Source organism: Eleutherodactylus coqui, chromosome 1 (genome assembly GCF_035609145.1).
Source record: "Eleutherodactylus coqui strain aEleCoq1 chromosome 1, aEleCoq1.hap1, whole genome shotgun sequence".
NCBI lineage: Eukaryota > Metazoa > Chordata > Amphibia > Anura > Eleutherodactylidae > Eleutherodactylus > Eleutherodactylus coqui.
In genome coordinates, this window is record NC_089837.1 from 3,642,777 (window position 1) to 3,658,512 (window position 15,736).

Consider the following 15,736-nt stretch of genomic DNA (forward strand, 5'->3'; position numbering starts at 1 on the left):
TTGTTAGGGACAATAGCAGTAGTCTATGTGAGACCATAGCTATTGCAAGAAGGCTACAGGAAAGAATAACTCCAAGCAGCACGCTGAAGAGGTTAAATGACATCAAGAGGCACATGGGTGTTGCCTAGAGTACAAGGTTGTGATAAGCTTTGTGTTGAGGGATCTTTACTTATCTTCCTACTACGTCTTTTTCTTTGATATTGTGTTATAGAGTAACTAAGAATATACAAAGAGGGCGGACGCCTACTAACATATTGTAATATTTGTATTGTTGTTTTATACTACATGAAGCGAATGTGTGAGTGATTGAGATAAGCGGATCCGATATGTGGGCACTGACCTCTTGGACACATTAAGGACCAATCTCTGTGTGCGGGTTGTTTTCGGACAAGACCCTTGATTGTGTTCAATGTTCACAGGCCCTACTTGGAAAGGCAAGAAGGAGTCTTCGTGTATATAGCGAAGCACTGATTCTGGTCAGGACCCTTTGCGTTTCTGCTGTATATTTCAGCGGCCAAAGGCTTGTTTTATGTTGTTTGTCTTTTAAATCAACATCAAGAACATAATTACTAACAATGGGAAATACAAACTGTAAGGCATTCTGCTGTGCATGTCTCTGTTGTTATCAACGACAGGAAGTCCTTGAAGGAGTGTAGAAGTACATACACAAGTTAGAGCCTAACTATGTCAAATATTGTGACAAGTGGGAAAATAAATTAGAAATCCCTAGTTGTAAAGAATTATGTGATAAAATACGGACAAACTCAAGTGAAGAACAGCAGAAATACGGATTATCCGCTGCTGAAGCCTGGTTAAAAGAAGCCCAAACCAGCCACGTTCATATAAAAAGTAGATCCAATGCAGCAAAAACTGAAATGATGCCTCTAGTAGATAAAGGAGATGATCATATAATCTGCCCTGTACAAACTGTGGCACCTATCCCTGCAGCTGCACATGGGGGTCCTGGTAATGCCCAGCCGCCCCCATACTTCCAGGAACCTACACCCAACACTCCTCCATTGCCATATCATCATCGCCTGACAGGGAATCTATGTTAGTTCCCAGATTCCTGCAACCCAGGGCCTGAATAAGGATGATTGACGTCCCAAACACCCGGGGTTGGTTAGATGATGGCCAGGGAAGTCAACATCCTGCCACCATGGCAGTATATAGACAAAGAAAGATGTTGAAAAAGCAACAGAACATATTAAGCATCCAAAAATAGACCCTTAATAGTTTGATGAACAATTTAGAGGGTTCATGAGGAGTTACAAATGGAATGGGGAAGAAAGAGAGAGCAGCTAGAATAATTCTAGGGTCAGATTGGAGTTCTGTAGAAGGAAATTGGAATAAGAGGGGAGAAGATGTAGACCCCTTCCACATGAGTGGAAGGCAAGAAATCAGATAGCTGCGGGCTTAGAGTCTCTTGCATGGTGGGTAACAGTGAATAATCATGAAGACTGGATTAATTACAGATACGATAACCAACAGAGATGTGTTAGTTATACTAGAGATGCAATCAGGGGCCTAGAGGGACAACTAGGACCTACCTCACTCATTGCATGGCAGAATAGGATCACTCTTGTTAGGTTGATAGCAGAAAAAGGAGGAGTTTGTAAAATGATTGGAGGATATTGTTGTACTATCATTCCTAATAACACTGCACCAGATGATACCCGAGCACTGGAAGGGTTAAATGCATTATCAAATCAACTAGCTGAAAACTCTGGCATAGACGATCCATTCAGGGACTGGTTGGAAGCTTGTTCGGACACTGGTCACAAGTCATATACTCCACACTAGTGTCAGTATTTGCCTCCATTCTAGTACTCTGCGGTTGCTGCTGTATTCCATGTATCCGAGGACGGCTACAAAACCTTATTAACACTTCCATCACCAAAACTATGATCCAAAATATACAAGATGACTTACTGGGTCAGGTGACCACCTCTGTCTGACAAGTGATGGGTAAAAGTTCTATGAAGGAAGCGCCATTTTACTTTGATGATTTTGAAGTGTGACATGGGTCTGTGGTAGAGGTATTTTAGATATATATATTTGAGACAGTCTTACTAACATACTGTGTTGATGTATTGATGTAAAGTGGGGAATGTTAAGAAAATTGTAGATCAATGTATCAGTTAATTGTTTTTGCTATTAGATTGTAGACTAGGAAGATATAGCATGCTGCTAGTATAAGTAGTGAAGGGGTTAAACGTAGCCACTTCTATATACTAAGTGAGTGTATGTTACGAGGTAGGACAGAGATAAGATAGTCCTCCAGACCCCCACCCTTGCATTCCTTCCTAATGAAATAATAACGTTTTTTGTCTGTTATAGTTACACCTTAAAGTTGTGAACTTATGTTAAACATTTTAGTTATATCCTATCAGGTATTCTTAGTAGTTTTGGAGGTATGTACTTTTCCTGTGATGTCACTTATGACATATAAACAACATTCAATTTTGAATAAAGTAGAAATCATTTGATACTGTAACAAGCTGGTGTGATTTGTATTTCTCCTATGGGCCCATGCTTCTACACGACATCTAGATCGGCTACAGGGAGAGAGAAGAGACAAAACTGGCAATGAAAGCAAACAATGATAAGTGCAGAACAGCAAAATCACAGTAACTGAATCCCAAGTTGTGGTACAAGACAACTGCAGTTCCAGAATCATCCCCATCCATGACAAGCGTCTTTAGTCGAATTTATGCGAATGGGAAGATGGAACAATGCCTCCACGGTGCCCCCTGTTAGAAGGCAGCATTCCTGCAGGTCTATGTTCAACCTTGTAACAATGACTGAGAATATGAGTGGAAGCCAGTGTCTTCTCTAGAAGACAGACATTTCCATGTACAGGCGGGATAGTTGGGGTTTTGCCCCTCATCAGTCTACAGTAGACTGCTAGCTTTGTTATAGGCCTATGGCATGGGTTTAAAAGGTTCCAGTTGACCCTTAGACAGAACTTTGACTTGCAGCAATGTTGCCGTCAAATAGGTGGTGTTGTAGAGGCATTGCTACATCTCTCCATTTACATAAATTTCCCAAAGGAGCATGGATGGCCATGCAAGTCTCCTCACATCGTCTAGGTGCTCTCCCTAAAAAGTGAACTTTACTCCTCCCAGCCCTAGTACTTAGTGGGGTCCCTTTTGCTGTTGTAGATGAGATGCCTCATGGGACAGCAGTTTCTGACGGCGTCCTGAGGAGTCTCACCCCGTTCCTCATGGACAACAACTTCCAGGTCACTAATATTCTTAACATCCCAAATATTTTCTATAGAGTACAAGTCAGGTGACTATGATGTCCATGCCAGAATCTTCCTGGGCATCTTCTGAAACCTTGGCGGACTCTGAGGTCTGCTTGGGATTCTTGTTCTGTCGGAAGGCTTAGCTTCATCATGGAAGACATGACGTTTTCTACTTGGATTTCCTGGTACATGATGGAATCAATCTTACCCTCCACACGCTACAGATTTTCAGCCCCGGAGCATCACTGACCACTGCCATACTTAAGTGTGGGCGGGTTGTTCATTTCAGTATCGGCTTTATTCTTCCTCCTCTAGACATAGCGCTGATCTAGAGGCCTGGAAAGCTACAGTTTTCTTCCATCACTCCATGTAAAGGTCCATTTACATGGGATGAATGTCAGGAAAATGATGGCCGACACTCATCCCTGTGTCTCCGCGTTCCCGTGCTATCACATGGCAGCTAGTATTGCTGGCTCGCTCACAGAACGCCCAGCAGGTGGGCGTGCAGTGCAGGAGCTTTCTCTCCTCTCACTCCTCCGCCCCTCTCCATTCACTTAATACAGCGGCCATTCACTACTGAACAGCCACTATTAACACTGAACAAAAAGCGATCAGCTCATTATCCATCGTTTATGCAGAATATCGCTCATCATTCAGTGTAAATAGCGAGGGAACACAAAGACGAGTGACTGGCATCGTTTGCCCGACATTCATCCTGCGTAACTGTGACTTATTTTTCTATGGTTTTTAGTATATTGGAGGTGACTTTTCTTGTGTTTTTGGGTCAGTAGAGATGGACGTCTTGGAGTTCGGACATGATGAGCTTCAGCGTTTAGTATATGCCTTACTATGCAAAAAGACCTGAGTGCTGTGGTCACCAGATCTTGCTGCAGGTCTTTTGCAGTCATTCAAGTGTTTATGACTAATTTTCTCCTCAGGATACTAAAGGAAGCAGCAGAGATAATTGCTGAACCCCTCACCATAATCTTTGAAAATTCCTGGAGAACAGGAGAAGTCCCAGAAGATTGTAAAAGGGCAAATGTTGTACCTATCTTCTCAAAAGGGAAGAAGGTGGATCCAGGAAACTACAGGCCTGCGAGTCTGACTTCTATACCAGGAAACATCTTTGAACAAATTATTAAACAGTATGTATACAAGTACTTGGATGAAAATGGAGTAATTAACCAGAGCCAGCATGGGTTTGTAACAAACAAGTCATGCCAGATGAATCTAATTTCCTTCTATGACAGAATCACCGACTGGGTTGATCAGGGAAATGCGGTAGATATAGTATATCTTGACTTTAGTAAAGCATTTGACAAAGTATCTCATATCATACTTATTGAAAAAAAATGACCAAATCTGGGATTGACAAAGGCAACTGTTAGGTGGATTCACAACTGGCTGAGTGATTGTACTCAAATAATGTATCAAGTGGGGACCACAAGGCTCTGTTCTAGGCCGAGTGTTGGTCAACATTGTTATAATTGATCTGGAGAAGGGAATTGATTGGAAACTGATCAAATTTGCCGACGACAGGGGCGTGGCTTAGAGAGGCACCAAGATGGAAGTTTTTGCATAGGCTCCGTCTAGAACAGGACTCTAAGCAACATCAAAGCAACTCCAGAAGAACAAAAAATACACCACAAGCTGCAGGAACCTACCAGGAACCCAGCTATGGCAACAAGGAGGAGAACAACAAAAGTTAAACCTGCCAGGCTGGAGGATTTCTTCCCAGCACGCAGCCCCCCCTCTGACATGGCCGACAGCTCACAGACAGCTAAGGTGCAGGAGGCTCCGATCCCAGCTAACAAAGGTGAGCGAGGGGACACTGCAGAGGGGATAGAGGAGACAGGAGATATCCCAGAGACAGGACAAGAGATGGGAGCAAGCAACCCTCCCCTGATAGAAGACAGCATAAAGCGCTCTAAGGGAGATAAGATGGCTTCGGACACGCTGTCACTGAGTGCCCCCTCCCCCACAAGCAGTCCCGAGAAGCAGAGGCAGAGAATGTCAGATAACACATGCATAGAAGCCCCTGAAGTTCCTGCAAATGCTCAAAATAGCAAGAAGGAGAGCGGGCTAGCTAATCTATCAGCCTCAGATAAGCCAGCCTCAGAGTTATATATTAAAGAGATAGTACTAGCTCTGAGAGAAACAATACAACTAGATCTAAAAAGCCTAACATCTCATGTTGACACTTCAGTTCAAGAGGTTAACAACCGTATAGAAAAAACAGAAACAAAAATGGGAGAGATAGTTAAATCCCACAACTCCTTGATTGATGCCCACTACGAATTAGAGGGGACTGTTGCCAAACTACAACAAAAACTAACGGATCTTGAGGACAGAAATAGACGTAACAATGTCAAACTGCGAGGTGTCTCAGAAAAAATCTCCAACTCTGAAATAAAGGGATTTATCACACGATTCCTTAAAAAGATCCTCCCGAACATCCCAGAACAGGAGCTGCAGATAGACAGAGCCCACAGACTCCCCCTCCCAAAGTTTCTCAAGGAAAATACACCTAGAGACATCATAGTACGCATACATCACTACAGCACCAAAGAGGCACTCATGAACACTGCGAGAAAGCTAAAGGTGCTTCCAAGTCCTTATGCTGACATACGTCTATTCATAGACTTGTCACAAGCTACTATGGAGGCGAGACGTAGTTTTGCAGCTGTAACAACGGCATTGAGAGAGGCAAATATTCCCTACAGATGGGGCTTCCCCACAAAAATCATCGCTACAAAAGCTAATACAGTATATGTATTTCACAGCCCCTCTACAGCTATGGAGACACTGAAATCGTGGGGCGTACCAACCCCCGCCCCTAAACAAGTTCCGCCCTCTACCTCCGAGAAAAGCAGTTCCGACAAGTTTGGAAAATAAAGCTAGAACAAGAAGAAGGAAGAAAAGATCCCACTAAATTTTCCCTCTTTATGTTCCTGGAAAGGAAAAAGAAGAAAAGCAACCGTTTAAAAAACCAAAGGACACATTAAATCTACAGTCCATTCTGGAATACAGAGATGTGAGTCCTCTCACTTTAGTGACTTTGACCCCCCCACCGAACATGCAGGCACAAGCTTGTATAAACATTTTTTTGAAGGTTTATTGTTGTTTCACCTTGCGTCTCATGCAAAAACCCGCTACCAGCGAAGGAACAGTTACAACTTGTTCAATACTATCCTATGCGGTATTCTCTTCACAGGGCAAAAACACTTCTGGTAGCAAGGTTGATACTGCTAATCTGATGCATCACTCGTTTGTTGTTGTTTCTCGTTTCAATTATTTTTTGGCAGATAAACACAGATACCTCCAGTCTTCCGTCCTCCCGTGCAAACGACCCGCCATGCGAAAATGGCCACAAAATTGATGTCTCTGAACGCCAATGGCCTGAATTCCCCTTACAAAAGAAGCTCCGTGTGAGAAGCATGCCGTCTCGGCGCGGATATAGTATGTATCCAAGAAACACATTTAGTAGACACAGACAGTCATAGAATGACACACAAAAAATTCCCCCAGGTTATACAAGCCTGCGCACAAAAGAAACATGCAGGAGTGCTGATAGCATTTAGAGACACAGCCCCGCTAAAAATTGATAAACAAATATGTGACCCAAAAGGACGTTACATAGTATTGGTGGGCACGCTAAAAAACACACAGGTCACTATAGCTAACATCTACGTCCCAAATTCAAACCAAATCAAATTTCTAAACAAAATAAACAAAAAAATAAACAAAGTAGCCAAGGGATCTATAATCATAAATGGCGATTTTAACCTGGTACCAGAGAGATCTGTCGACACCACAAGCGACAAAGTGAGAGGGGGTATGTCCCTAGGCAACTGGATAAAGAAAGCCGCACTTTTTGACACGTTTAGATGTCTCAATGCCTCCGCCAGGGAGTACTCATTTTTCTCTGCAAGACATAGGTCCTTTTCTCGCATAGATCTGTGCCTGGTAGACAGGTCTCTCATAACCTCTACAATCAGGGCTGAGGTTGGCACAATAACTTGGTCGGATCACGCCCCGATACTGACATCTCTGGCAATTGGGGGATTCCGCCACCTTCATAAAATGTGGAGAAACAATACTTATCTAATGAAAATACCCAAATTTCAAAAAGATATCCAAAACGCAATTGAAGACTACTTCACTTTAAATAATACGCCTGATGTAGGCCCTGAATTGCTCTGGACAGCACACAAAGCTTACATGAGGGGTATCCTTATAAAACTAGGAGCTAGGTACAAAAAGGAAAAACTAGAAAAAACTGATACCTTACTGACAAAAATCCAACAATTAGAAAGTCTAGCCCAGACTAATGCAAACCAGCAAATATATAACGACCTATTCAAAACAAGATTAGAACTGCGTAGGGTGCTGCAAGGGGATCACGACAGGGAAATAACCTCCCAACGTGCTAATGTCTACGCATCCTTAAACAAACCCTCAAAATGGATGGCTAACCTGACAAAGAAAAAGACGATTAAAACTAACATCCCATACATTTGGAACTCAAAAAACAAAGAATTTAAAATATCCCACCCGAAACAAATATTGGAAGCATTCCGCCTATTCTATAGTAAATTATACAACTTAAAAGATGACCCACAAACTTCCCACCCTAACAACGAAGATATAGAAAAATTCCTGAATAAAATTAAACTACCATCAATAAACTCAGTCCAAGCCGCTAGTTTAGATCGCCCAATAACGGTATCCGAGGTGGCGGAAACAATTTCCTCAATGAAAAACCAAAAAGCGCCTGGCCCAGATGGATATTCGGCAGAATATTATAAATGGTTCTCAAACTCCCTATCTCCCTACTTGGGAAAACTCTACAGTTCAGCTATGGAAAAAGGATCGTTTCCTGAAGAGATGCTCCAGGCTACGGTGGTAGTGTTGCCCAAACCAGGAAGAGAGCCAGACGATCCAGCAAACTTTAGGCCCATTTCCTTGCTCAACACAGATGTCAAAATATATGCAAAGATATTAGCAAATAGATTACTCGATGTCCTACCGAGTGTTGTGCATTCTGATCAGGTGGGTTTTGTAAAGGGGCGGCAGGCCTCGGACGGCGCGAGGAGGGTTCTCAACCTTTTATATTCCTCACAAATCTCTAGATCCCCAACAACTATGATAGCTTTGGATGCAGAAAAAGCTTTTGATAGGGTTCACTGGGGATATGCGTTTCAAACGCTAAATAAATTTGGCCTCGGGGGGGGTGTGATTCGCGCCGTCCGGGCCCTGTACTCCTACCCCACAGCTCGAGTGTTAATAGATGGCGACATTTCAGATAAATTTACCATTTCCAATGGTACACGCCAGGGATGCCCACTTTCCCCTATACTATATGTCCTCATGGTGGAACCCCTGGCCGAAATCATAAGATCCTCTATAGAAACAAGAGGAATTCCTCTAAACTCCCGCCAACACAAAATTGGCCTATTCGCCGATGATATTATCCTCACATTAACACACCCCCTGGAGTCTTTGAGAGCTGCCTGCCAGATCCTCGAACATTTTAGCAAAGTATCCTACCACAAGCTTAATGTTGACAAATCAAAAATACTAGGCATAAACATCCCACAAAGCCTACAGCACGCAATCCAATCAGAATTCTCTTTCAAATGGGGGGCTGACAACATCCCGTATCTGGGCATATTACTTTCTGCGGACATAAATAAACTAGAGGGAATTAACTATACTCCACTCTTAGAAACAATCCAAAAAGAAATCGACCATCTATCAAGAATAAATTTATCTTGGCTAGGCAGGATCATGACCTATAAAATGAAAATATTGCCAAAAATTTTATACCTTTTCAGGGTCCTGCCGATCCCCATATCCAAAAGCACAATCAAAAAACTACAAGCACAACTATCCGCATTCATTTGGAAGGGAAATAAACCACGATTAGCCCTTTCAATCTTAGCCTCAAACCGGAGAAAAGGAGGCGCAGATATACCTAACCTAGAAAAATATTTTAAAGCTACTATCCTGAACCAAACCAGATGCTGGACAAAAAGAGACAACACAATGGCCTGGGTAGGCATGGAAACATGCCTCACAAAAACACCCAAAGGACACCTACTGCTACTTGGCGCATCACTCGCGGCCATGTCAACCAACCTTGCCCTAAACATCCCTCCCAAAAATTTGCCTCCTACAGTGGCATCCTCCCTAAAAATTTGGGAAGAATACACAAAAAAAGTAGCCACCTACGATACCCACAAAAAACCAAAACTGCCAATTGAAATACTAAACTTGTTTATATCTGATTTAAGAATTGACACCTGGAGAGTAAGGGGTGTGGAAAACTTAGAGGACATAATGACAGGAGAGGAACTAAAACCTTTTGAAATCCTACAGGAAAAATGTAACCTTCTCCAAAAAGACCTCTTCAATTATACCAGAATAAAAAATTTCCTTAAAAAGTCTCCTATATATAAGATAGAAATCCCGATGGAAGTCCAAAGAAAGATCACATCAGAACCCCTACTGAGAAAGTCCGAAACCAGATATTTCTATGATATTCTGACAGGCGACAACAAATTATCCAAAAAAACACATATGCTTAGTTGGGAAAACGAACTGGGTACAGTTATTTCAACGGAATCATGGGAAAAGGCGTATAAAATGGCATGTGGCTCAACCAAAGGTCTGGGGATACTGGAAACACAAATTAAAGTAAATCTGAGATGGTACTACACACCGTGCTTGTTGGCCACAAGATTCCAAAACACCAATGACAAATGTTGGAGGAACTGTGACCAAAAGGGTACTCTAACGCACATATTTTGGGCATGCCCTGCTCTTGAGAGATACTGGGATCTTATTCTTAATCATCTAGACGAAATTCTAAAAACCCGTATCACAAGATCTGCAAAACTAACCTTATTATTGGTCGGCTTAAATACCCTACAAAAATTAGATATTTGCTGGGTCATGCCCTTATGACAGCAAAATCTCTCATTGCGAGAAGATGGAGAGAGCCCACACCTCCATCCTTTGGGGAATTTAGGGACCGTATGGCAGAACAACAATTATTCGAAAAGTGGATAGCACTAAGAAACAACTCTTTAAAAAAACACAAAGAGGCATGGGAGCTATGGAGGTAACCTTATTAGAAAAAGTTAAGGCTGCACAAAAATGCCAAGTTCATTCAATACGATACATGTTGTATCGAAGTATTTCTTTTATATACAATTTCTGAAAATGTTTATCCGTTCTAATATTATTGATATAAGGAAAAAATGGGATTTGACAATTGCATGATTTAAATAGAAAACAACAACATAGTAATGTTAACATGTCTGCAACTATTACATGTCTTATAAACTGTGTGTATATTACATGTCTATATCCCAAATAAAGATTTAATATTGAAAAAAAAAAAAAATTTGCCGACGACACAAAGCTAGGAGGGATAGCTAACACTAGAGAAGAGAGAGAGGATTCAAAAAGATCTAGAAAAGCCTGAACAGTGGGTGGTGACTAACAGAATGGGATTTAACAAGGAGAAATGCAAAGTCCTACATCTGGGCTAGAAAAATGAAGAAAGCACATACAGAATGGGAGGAATTGGGCTAAACAGCAGCACATGTGAAAAAGACTTGGGAATACTAATAGATCATAGACTGAACATGAGTCAACAATGTGATGCAGCAGACAAAAAGGCAAACACAATTCTGGGATGTATTAAGAGAAGCATAGAGTCTAGATCACGTGAGGTCATTATCCCCTCTACTCTTCCTTAGTCAGACCTCATCTGGAATACTGGGTCCAGTTCTGGGCACCCCACTTTATACAAGACATAGACAAACTGGAGCAAGTTCAGAGAAGAGTTACCAAGATGGTGAGCGGTCTGCAAATCATGTCCTATGAGGAACGGTTAAAGGATCTGGGAATGTTTAGCAAAAGAGAAGGCTGAGAGGAGACTTAATAGCGGTCTACAACTATCTGAAGGGCTGTCACAGTGCAGAGGGATCAGCCCTATGCTCATCTGTACAAAGAAAGACTAGAAGCAATGGGATGAAACAAAGGGAGGAAACACAAATGAGATAATAGACAGTGAGGGGGATCAATGAGTGGAACAGGTTGCCATGGGAGGTGGGGAGTTCTCCTTCAATGGAAGTCTTCAGGATGATTTAGTGACCCTGCATTGAGCAGAGGGTTGGACATGATGCCCTCAGAGGTTTCTTAAAACTCTACCATTGTATGACTTAGGAATCTTGTGGCAGCCGGTGATAGCCAGCACAGTGTTCCTGTAACTTTGAACTTGTGAACAGATTCCAGTTGTATCTCTGGGAACATTTAGCACCTCTGCTATCGGTTTCTATCCTTTTCCTTGTTTGAACAAGCTAATTTCTTCTCCTCACTTCTTGGACCACTCTTAGACTTGGTCATACTTCTAACATGCAGTTAAACATCAGTGAACAAACCCCTCACCAGTCCAAGTATGTGCTAGTTTTACCTCAAGTATACCTGATGCAACTAGTGAACCTCTTGATTAGTCACATCAGGTGTGCTTGAGCCAACTCCTGATTTAGGCCAGCTGCAAAATTCCACGGCGGAGCCCATCACGGCGCCCCCAGGAGATCCCATACTTGCCTGCGAATCCAGACTCCTCGCTCCCGCATGACGCTTCCCTGCCCACCGCCGGCGCGTCACGTGACATGCCGGCCGCGTCATATGACGCGGCGGCGGTAGGTGGGGAAGCGTTTTCACGCTATCTTCTGCTGTGCTACAGCGGGAGATAGCGTGAACGGACGGCTTCCATTGCAGTCAATGGAAGCCGTCCGCGCGTACACCCGCGGCAAATAGAGCATGCCGCGGGTGAGGACGGGAGATTTCACTGTGCGGAATTCCGCGGTGGAATTCCGCACCGTGAGCCCTGAGCTATTAGGTTCAATAGAACCTAATAGCTGCGGGCAACACAGCGGATTTTCGCCGCAAATTACGCGGCGGAAATCCGTCCGTGTGAAGGAGGCCTTATAAATGTGGCTCTTATGAGGGAGTCTATTCATGGGGGATAACGCCGACTGCAGCAATCAGTAAATGTTCGATTTACAGAAACTGCTTGTTACATTGTGATGAGCTCTAGAATGTAAGTGTATGTGATTGTTTGTAAATAGCTGAATGTTTGTAAGTTTGGTAAGTTACATTTGTATGAGGGGGGGGGGGGGGTGAAGAATTTTGCTTGCAGCTGTAATAGAGCGCATTCTGCTTGGTTGTCATCCCATCAATATAGGTTAAGATTTACTAACCCCCAACCGTAACTTCCTGGAGTCGGCAGGCAGTACACAAAGGGTTAATCCCTCGATCCCCCAATATCCACATGTACAATAGCATTAAGCACCAGAACATGTTCAGCCCTCAGCAGAGGTAACGACACTGCAGCTCCGCTGCAGAAACAAGGGTAGGGATCGGCACTTCCCAATAGTGTCAGCTCTGGAGGAACAAGACCCCCAAGGGGGGCGAGGGGTATGGTTTCCCATTGAACTCCACTTAGAGATTTTTAGAACATTTTCCGTCCATTATCTGGTAGGTTACATAGTGTCACAAGACGGCACGTATAGCGGCCTCTGACCGACCACGAGGCACGGCCGCAGTCCAGTCCAGAAGCAGCGAAGCCGTAATGTCCCCTGATTGGTTATCTCTATTTATCTCATATTCTATCGAGTCTGGGGGCAACGGATTAACCCCCTATGTGCTGCCGTAGGACGACCAAGACTAAGCAGAACTCAGCGCCATCTACCTGCTGAACCAGCGGGAAGCGTCTCTTCTTTCCCGGACCGTCCTGGGAATGCGTGGAACGCGGACATCGCTGTGGGGGGCTTCCCCTCCCAATGCCATCTGTGAGAGAAAACCAGACAGTATACCAGACAACGGGCAACTCCAGGTGATCCCAAAGCAGAGACTCCTCTTACCTGGTGCCCCCGTGGAGCCCCTTCAGCATAGCGGCCGCATACACATCCCGCCGGCCCTCTACATACTCCCACTCCTCTTACCTGGTGACCCCGCCTCCAGCATGGCGGCCGCGTACACATCCCGCCGGCCCTCTACATCCTCCCACTCCTCTCACCTGGTGACCCCGCCTCCAGCATGGCGGCCGCGTACACATCCCTCTACATCCTCCCACTCCTCTTACCTGGTGACCCCAGCCTCCAGCATGGCGGCCGCGTACACATCCCTCTACATCCTCCCACTCCTCTTACCTGGTGACCCCGCCTCCAGCATGGCGGCCGCGTACACATCCCGCCGGCCCTCTGCATCCTCCCACTCCTCTTACCTGGTGACCCCGCCTCCAGCATGGCGGCCCCGTACACATCCCGCCGGCCCTCTACATACTCCCACTCCTCTTACCTGGTGACCCCGCCTCCAGCATGGCGGCCGCGTACACATCCCTCTACATCCTCCCACTCCTCTTACCTGGTGACCCCGCCTCCAGCATGGCGGCCGCGTACACATCCCGCCGGCCCTCTACATCCTCCCACTCCTCTTACCTGGTGGCCCCGCCTCCAGCATGGCGGCCCCGTACACATCCCGCCGGCCCTCTACATACTCCCACTCCTCTTACCTGGTGACCCCGCCTCCAGCATGGCGGCCCCGTACACATCCCTCTACATACTCCCGCTCCCCTTACCTGGTAACCCCGCCTCCAGCATGGCGGCCGCGTACACATCCCGCCGGCCCTCTACATACTCCCACTCCTCCATGGAGAAATAGACGGCCACATCCTGACACCTTATAGGAACCTGACAACACAATATCCAGTCATCAGCCAGAGCCCCCCGCTAGAATGTCCCCCCACATTCCCCGCAGTCACCTCTCCTGTCAGCAGCTCCGTCATCTTGTTGGTGAGTTCTAGAAGCTTCTGGATCAGGGAGTGAGGATGGATGATGGGAGTCGCTGTCTTCTTCACTGCTGTGTACTCCTGTGGATGGAGGGAGACGCTCAGGGATGGCACAAATACAAGACAGATGGGAGGAATGGAGGGAAGTTCACCTCTCCGGTCAGCAGGTAGATGATCTCCCAGGTGACGGCTAATATCCTTCCGCTCATCTCCGCGCCGTCCATCGGGGCCTGAGGAGAGAGAGGTCACATGGTACCGGCTAATAACAGAGAGCGCAACCCCCCATGTCAGCTTACTGTACTGCTGTGTATATATATATCCTCTGATACCGGCTGATAACGGAGAGAACAGCACACCAGGACTGGTATATACTGCTAGCGGACCTGCGACGACGTCACCACTGATGTCCTGATGGTTGTCGCCTACCAGAAGAGAATGATACTAAATTCTATACTTATTGGCATCTGTGCGCGCAGAACAAACAGACTTCAGGATTAGGTGGCTGAACTAAATCCTGAGTCCATAAGACAACTCCATACGTGCTGCTGGGCGGCTGTGAGGACAATGGTATACTCCGTCAGACCACGCAGGGAGCTGGAGACCCCAGAGAGTTATAAGGAAAGTACTGAATGTGGGATTGGTTACACTTCCTACTGAATACAGAGCCCAGGAAACAGGGTTGTGTCCAACCAGTCGCAGTGCGGAGGAGAGGTCCCCCAGGGTGTGCAGACTGGATCTACTCGGACACAAAGGGGAAGTCAACATGATGGACTTATTGAGAAGGATATATATATATCCTTGTAGGTAGAAAAGAAAACACTGGAATATATACATTCATATAGATATAGTTATGTGCCTTTCTTTTTATATGTATACTAATTTTTATTCTCATATGTGTACTAACTCTATGAAAAAAACTTTAATACTTCGCCTTATATCAGATATGCCAAGATGCTTTGCAAGGCAAAACAGAGAAAGAATGTCCAAAGGAACCAGACGAAGGACGCAGTGGAGGAGGGGAGAAAGAGATAGGAAGACTGCATGCTTAAAGCCGCTTTCTTGGAATCGAGGGGGTGATTCTTTGCATTGGAGTTAATTAAATACGTGATTTTTCTGTTTTCTGTACAGAAGCCAGAGGCGCCTCACTGTCTCAGGCCAGAAAACCGGACTGCCCATATATGGTTATAAGCCCATCACCCCTTGGTGGTGAGGGGGGCAGAATGTATAAGATCTCATGTAATCTGTAATAAAGTGCGCAGTTTTTTCTCCCGTGTGAGGAGCTAGACCAGACTCCTGTGTGTGGTGTTTCTTCCTTATCGTCGACAGCGGGACATTTGGGGTGGACTTGATTGGTGTTGTACTTGGAATTTCCCTGAAAATTGGCGCCCAACTGTGGGGCGACAAAGTCAGAGCTTGCAGCCCTCTCCGCCCGGATCCACTCCACGAGGAATCCGTCCTGCTGCAAATAGAGCCTGATCAACTCATAGAACTCCAGGTAAGGCCAGCATATATTTATGTTGTGTTTTACTGCGAGTCTTGCAGCGGGAGGGACTATCTGTGTTTTGTGACCGGACGGGTTGGGTTAAGAGTTCTACACGGTAACTCGTGTGGGCTCCGGG

At 45.0% G+C, this 15,736-nt stretch overlaps 1 pseudogene; it reads right to left on the minus strand.

Annotated features, from left to right (window-relative positions):
* LOC136617211 (zinc finger protein 665-like) overlaps window positions 1–15,736 on the minus strand; it is a 515,737-nt pseudogene that overhangs the window by 119,497 nt on the left and 380,504 nt on the right.